This window comes from Apteryx mantelli, chromosome 28, assembly GCF_036417845.1.
Source record: "Apteryx mantelli isolate bAptMan1 chromosome 28, bAptMan1.hap1, whole genome shotgun sequence".
In the NCBI taxonomy this organism is placed as follows: Eukaryota; Metazoa; Chordata; class Aves; order Apterygiformes; family Apterygidae; genus Apteryx; species Apteryx mantelli.
In genome coordinates, this window is record NC_090005.1 from 4,560,457 (window position 1) to 4,567,541 (window position 7,085).

The window sequence follows — 7,085 nt, forward strand, 5'->3', positions numbered from 1 at the left end:
AAACCAAACACAGCTTTAGCAAGAGGGGCCATGCACGGAGTTCAACCTACAAGCTTGGGGTGCAAGGACGAAACTGGAAAGGAATCGGCGTCTCCAAGGCATTTCTCTGGGGATCCCCATCTGCGCTGGATCAGAGGCAGCCCAGAAAGGTGGAGAGCGTCTGAGCGAGCGCGTTCAGACATCACCATCTAGCGGTCCCTAACACCAACAGCGTCGACGCGGCCCAAACCCCACAGGTTCAGCAGGGTTAGGGTTATTACGCTCTCAAATGGCTTCCCCTGGGGAGCAGCGAGCAGCCGCAACCTGGGTCTCATCTCCTGCCCCAGGAGCCACCTCCGGCTGCACCCGCTCCTTTACACCCTCCAGCGCATCGACTCAGCCCCGATTTTTGGGGGAAAAGAGCCACTCCAGACTGCCGGTCCTCCCGACTGTGGGCCTGATCCCGGGAGCAGCCACGTCTGACAGCATTAAGGTGCCGGGAGCTTTGCTGAACGGGGCCTCGTCTTATCCCACAGCCCCGTGGGAAATGGCAGAGACCTTCTGCGTTACAGAAGCTTTGTCCATCCTACGTACCTGTGTGTGGGGACACGGCGCAGGAGGGTAGTGCAGAGCAATGCTGCTACCCCTCCTTGCCTCAAAACTAAATCGCTTTAAAGCAATTTAAAGAGCACTTGAGGCTTTTCCCCAAATTTGAAAACAACTAAATGATGTGGAGGTCCAGCTGTTGCCTCCTTCCAGCCACCTTCTCCACTCCAGGAGTGGCTGCATGGGAGGAAGACTGGGGGTTTGTGGCTTCCCTGGCTGACTTCTGGCGTCACGACAGCTTCTGGGAGCTGTGGTGGTCAGTGCTGAGGCAGGCTCCCCCACTGTTGGCCTTAATCTGCATGTTGCGGTGCCGCATAGGTGGCAGGAAGGAAATGCTGCAGAGACTGAGCTCGTCATCCGTGGAGTCTCCTACTCAGCACTTGGAGACATTATGCTACCATTAAAAGCTACGAGAGGAAATGTCTGTAGTAAGGCAGACCCGAGATGCAAATGTGACACCAAAGTGTCTCAAAACTACCCAGGACCTTCCTCAAAATCTGCTGTGGTTATTACACTAACTGCAGCCTCAAATTTCTGGCTCCAAGGGATCACAGAGATCAGTGGTGCTACCCATGGTCATAAACCTCTCACTCACGTGCAGTTTCAGAGAGTCTCCCGGTGCTGGTCAAGCTTTTCATAAATTCTTTAAAATTCACCTTCTCGTCTCCTACAGGAGAAGACACAGGTCAGACAGGGCCAACGAGCCTGACGGTGACTGGCGGGAGATGGAAAGGCCCTGACACGAGTTCAGCCCTCAGTGACCTGGAAAAAAGGAGGCTTGGGGAAAATTAGGCCAGGGGATAACAAGTGCGAGGCCAGCACATCGGTGATGCAGCTATTTTCAGGCCCTGCACGGTTCACGTTGCACCGCATGAGCAGTGCCGCTAACCCAACCCTGGAGCGCCGACGAGGGGCGATGCTGCCCCTAAGGCCCTAGAGGAACGTGGCTTGTCCGGGTAATTCCCCGAAGCCCTCCTGCGCGGCTCACCAGTGACAGGGACCCTGCTGAGTGCCTCCCGCAGCTCTTCCTCCGGGAGCACGATGCTTATGCTGGCCAGAACTTCTCCCAGCCGAGACACCTCCATTTGGTTGTCCTTGACTTTTCTGATAACCTCTAAGGCTTCCTGCATGGCTGCAAGTGTGCGGAGAAGATACCCAAGTCAAGACCCCTGCAAGCAGCGATGCAGGGAGGTGTTCACCCCGTCCCTAGGAGACCCTGGGCCAGCCATACCCAGTGTGGAGTTGGGTCTTGCTGCCACCACCTTCTCCTGGAGCCCTCCAAGGGCTGTCTCCACCACCAGAGCCACAATATCCTCCCCAAAAGGTGAATGAAGGTGGGGATGGGCAGAACATCCCCCAGTTCCTCCCATGACACCCCCCCACACCATCGCAGGTACCTTCTCGCAGGTCGCATGGGACTGCTCCAGCTACACGTCACCCTGGTACGGCAGTTGGGGCTCACCGGCACGGAGGGGCTGCGAGCGGGACACTGCGTCCCTGCAGGGCTGGGCTCTCCCCACGTGCACTCACCATCCACAGAAACCTTCTCCAGCCACTCTTGGATGCCCAGGTGGTTTGCGCAGGCCAGCAGGTCGCTCACAGCCAGCTGGTCACTCTCAAAGGCACTGGTGGCACCGACGGTATCTTCTGGTGCTGCTGAAGTGGAGAAGGAGCCACGCGGAGTCAGAGCACGGGCTCAGCCCCCCTTCGCCGCTGGCCATGGGGCTGCTTCGTAGGAGCGTGCAGACCCACTGCCGGGCTGGTGACATGTGCGCCGGGACAGAGACACGCACCAGGACACGCGACACCTGGGGGATTTTAAACCACATCCCAGTCCCGCTGCCCACCCGGCCCCGCTCACCCGGATAGTCAGACGAGCGCTGGGCGCTGCTCAGAGCGGTCATGAAAGCAGCCAGGTTCACCGTCCCGTCTTCTGCACCATCCCAACCAACCCCGGCACGGGGGGAAGGACACGGAGGAAGGGACAGAAAAGCAAATAGATGTTTATGAGTCAAATAGTAGCTAGAAAGTGAAATAACATTTTCTGAAACAGAGCATGAGCCTGCAGAGCGCTGGCTGCACTGATTTTAAATTCATCCTTCTGGGCCTTTGAACCGCAGGAAATCCTACTTGAACCATTTACTGAACGGAGCAAAACTGGCTTTAAGCAAAGGTTATCCTGGGCTGGGCACATCTCTATTAGCTGTTGTCACAGGCTTGATTTAGACTAGTCCGGGCTCGTTTAAAGCCAGGTGATAAACCAGGACACACTTCTGACTTTGCAATCTCAGAGCATCCCTGGTTGGCACAAGACGAGGGTCCCCCCATCGATGGACCCGACTGTGCCGGTGGGAAGGGGGCAGCTCCTGCGCCCAGAGGTGCTGCCTCCAGTTTGCACCAGTAGAACCAGTCCGAGACACTGTCACCTCAAACTTAATTGTGCTGTGGAGGGACGTTACCCCTCTGCGCAGGGGACGGTGTTGAACGTGGGAGACGAGGACGTGTCCCCTCCTGTGGGACCCCCAGGGGAGGGCAGGGGCGGCTGCAAGACTCACTTTCCGGAGCCACCTTCTGCAGAGCCTCCTCAAACTCCTGCTCCGTCGGGCGGATGCCCATGGTTTGGAGGATGAAGCGCAGCTTTGCCGCCTCGACATTATCTGCTTTGATCCTGTTGACGCGCTCAGAAGTGTCCTGCAAAGCTGCGGAGCCCGCAGAGAACATCAGGGAGGTTATCGGGTCCTGCTAGCGGGTGTTTATTTATCCACGGCAATGCTTGCGACGGAATTGGATGCTTTTCTGGTGCTGGCACTGGGCTGGGTGGAGAATTTTCTGACCAGACACTCTGTGCCCATGGCCCAGCCTTGGGGATGAAATAAATGCTAAAGACACCCATATTTTTTGGGGTGCTCAGTTATGCGCTCTGTACCTCAGTTTCCCTAAGCCAAAGGAGGGATAAAACCCAGCCTCACTCGGCTTTACCAGTGATGCCAGGCAGAGAAACAAGCCGGGAGCTGCTCCGAGCCTGCGGGAATCGAGGCTGTGTCCCTAATCGCGATCCGGGGGCTCAGCACCCCGGGAAATGCTGCCTCCTGGCCTGCAAACGTCTCCTCCGTGGCTAAACGCGTGCGAAAGCTGCCCCACGCGCCTGGAGGCCGCGCGGCAGTGCCGTCTCCACCGCCCGCCGCCGCGCGCGGCTGCCTCTTACCCGCGTCCTCGCGGCGGCGCTCGGAGTCGCCCGGCGCTGCCACCCAGTCGGAGACGTCCACCTCCCCGCGGGCGTTTCGCAGCCCCGTCCGCAGCGTGCCGGGCGGCAGGCGGACGCCCAGGCTGAGCAGAGCCGGCTGCAGGTCGGCGGCGGCGGCGATGGAGCCCTGCTTCGTCTTGCCGAAGGCCTCGTAGACGGGCTGGAAAGCTGCAGGCGCCCAAAGGGGGAGAGCGGTTCCCGCAAAGCTGCCCAGCCCAGGCAGGGACCGCTGGCGTGGGCGGCTGCGGAGAACGTCCCCTTGCTGTCTTCCCATTAAAAAAAAAAACCTCAAGAAAAGGAAAAAAACCCTCAAGAAAATAAAAAAACTCAAGAAAAGGAAAAAAAATTTTTTGCTTTAGCCTCTTTGGGATGAACCGTCTCTGTTCCCCTCACAGGGTGAGGGGGATTCGTTCCCACGGGGCTGGGAAGGAGCTGCCGGAGCAACTTGGCTTGGGACTGGAAAGCCTTGCTTAGCCGAGCTAAAACGGGAGTCAAATCCACGGATAGCGACTCCCCTGTCCCTGGCTCACCCTCGGAGGCAGCGGCGGCGGCAGCAGTCCGGCTCAGCGCCCCCAGGAAGCCGTGGAAGTCGAGGTTCCCGTGCGCTGCAAGAAGGAGCGGCCGTTGGCGCGGGGCCCGGCGCGGCAGCGAGTGGCTCCCGGTGCCGGCGCTCACCGTCGACGGGGACGAGCTCGAGGGCCCGCCGCAGCTCGGCGCCGCTCGCCGGCAGCCCCAGCGCCCGCAGCACCCGCGGCAGGTCCTCCGCCTGGATCTGCCCGTCCCGGATGGCGCGGAAGATGAATTGCGCTCGTGACGGCCCTGCAGGAGATGGCCAAGGGGTTGCGGAGGCCCCCGAGACCTCTGCCTTGGCCGGGATGTGACATGCCACCTCCTGGCCAGCCGTCCGGGGACCCCGGTCTCTAGCGGTGCCCCTCGAGCAGACCCAAAGGCTCATCCCACGCTCCCAGTGCCAGTGGCAGCCGGCTCTTCTCAAACCAGTTTGCAACGGGATGAACGCGCCGGCACTGGGAGTTACCTTCCATCTCCAGCCCAGCCTGGTCCTGATCCTCTCCCACCTTGTCGTACATGTCCGTATAGAGGTTGCACGAGACTTTGCTCTTCCTATGGAGGGAGCAGACGGACACACGACGAGCGTCAGTGCTGAGCACCCATCTCCCTGCCTGGGGGATCTCAGAGGGTGCTGGCTGCCGAACCTGTGTTCCGGCACCGGCTGGTCCCCATGTTACCTTCCGTGGGGCGCGATGGCCACCGATGCTCGCGGTGCCCTGCTGCCGGCCACGTCGGTGAGGCCGGGACCGCCGGGCCGCGGCGCCTGGGGGAGGCCGTCCCTGTCGCAGCCGGCCCGGGAGGCGTGCCGCGGCTGCCGAACCCGGCCGCAGCTCCCGTCCTTGCTTTTCCCTTTCTTCTTGCCCAGCGGCCAACGTTGCTTCAGGAGCATCTCGATGGAAGGGGTGGTCTAGGGCCGGGAGCGTCCGCGCCGTCAAACGCGGGCCGAGTCCAGGGGAGAGGAAAGGGGGGGACGCGGCAGCCCCATCCCCGTGAGGATCCCTGGGAGCCTTCGCTGCCCGAATCCATCTGCAGGCCAAATCCTCACCCGTGCTTCCCGGAGGGGGGGGGAAGATCCCCATGCACGGCCCCGAGCCCGGCACATCTCCGGGGCCAGGATCGCCTGTGCCCGAGGGGGTCCAGGCGGCACCTGGGCAACCATGCGCATGGGCCACCGCTGCCCACCCTCACCTGCGTCCCCTCCTCCGCCTGGGGCACGTCCTTCCTGCACACGGCGCGCTCCGACGGGCACGTCTCAGCGGCGAGCGGCGGGCACCACGGCGCAGCCCACCTGCGACGGCGTCCGCCCCGTCACCGCCCGGCGCCTCTCCCACCGAGGCCGGGTGGATGCCGGCTCTCCGTGCGTCCGAGGAGGAGGCCCCCCCCATCCCAAAGCTTACTTGGGGGTCTTGCTGGATGCGGAGGCCCCGGCGGGGGCCGTCGCGGCGCGGGCGCACGAGGACGCCTCCCTGCCCTGCGCCGAGACGCGCCGCTGCTGCCCGCCGGCCGCGGGGCCGCGGGGTTTCGGCAGCGCGCCGGGCTCCATCCCGTGCTCAGCTCACGCCTCCGGCCACGGCTCGACCCTGCTGGGGACGGGGGCACCCGTGTGGCACCCTGGGGCCTCGCGCCGTGGCCGGCAAGGGTGCGCCGCGGTGCTGTGCGTCGCGCTGCCCCGTGCGTCGTGACCCCTCGCGCCGCCAGCCAGCTGCAAAGCCCCGGCGATGGGGACCCCGATCCCTCCGCAGACCCTCCAGCAGGACGGACGGGGACCCTGAAGTCAGCAAGTGTCCCGCGAGCCCAGGCTCACGCTGTGTGGGTGCACACACGTGCTGCTCCGAGACCTGCCCGCCCCCTGCCTCAGTTTCCCCATCTGACACAGCAGCAGCGCTGGCCCCGTCTCCCCTTCCGTCACCCTTGGGCTGCCGACCTGCAGTGCCACTGATGCCGGGCTGTGACCCCACGGGTGGGGGACCGTGTCCCCTGCCACGGGCGCCGGCCGGGGCTGCCTTTGCACCGGGTGCGTGGCCATCTTACCCTGCGGGTGCCGGCGCCAGCTGCCTCGGGTGCTCGTCCTGCCCCGTGCTGGTCCCTGCTGGCATGGGCAGCCCCGGAGCCTGCTGCCCGGTGTCCCCGCTCCGCCTGATGCCACCGTTCTGCCCGGTGTCACTGCTTTTCCTGATGTCACAGAGCACCCAAGGGTGCTGACAGAGGCTTGGTGGCCGCGGGGCATTCCCTGGCGCTTGGGGACAGTGCTGGGTGCTGACCTGCCCCAAGCACCATGCTCTGGCCGGGTCCCCCGGGGTCTCTAAGGGGCAGGATGGCATGAGGACGGGGACAATGTCCAGGGCCCAGCAGCTCCATCACGTCCCAGTGACTGAGCTTGCTGGACCCTGTGCTGTGCCTCTAGCAGGATCGGGCCCTTGCACAGCTGTGCCCAACACAGGGGCTCGATGCGTCACATGGGGCCGCAGGAACGACCCGCGCTGGCCGCCTTTCCCAGCCGGGGCGCCCAGGAGGAGGGCGGCTGCCCCCAACCCCAGACGGCATCCTGACGCCGTGGCTGGCATCCATGGTGCCACGAGCTCTCCCGGGTCTCAAGCGCATCCCCAAAGCTAGCGCTGCTTCAGGGCAAGGGCAGCGGCTGAGCCGAAGCCCCAGCGCCGCGGGCTCCTTCCCGGCTGCTTTGCTC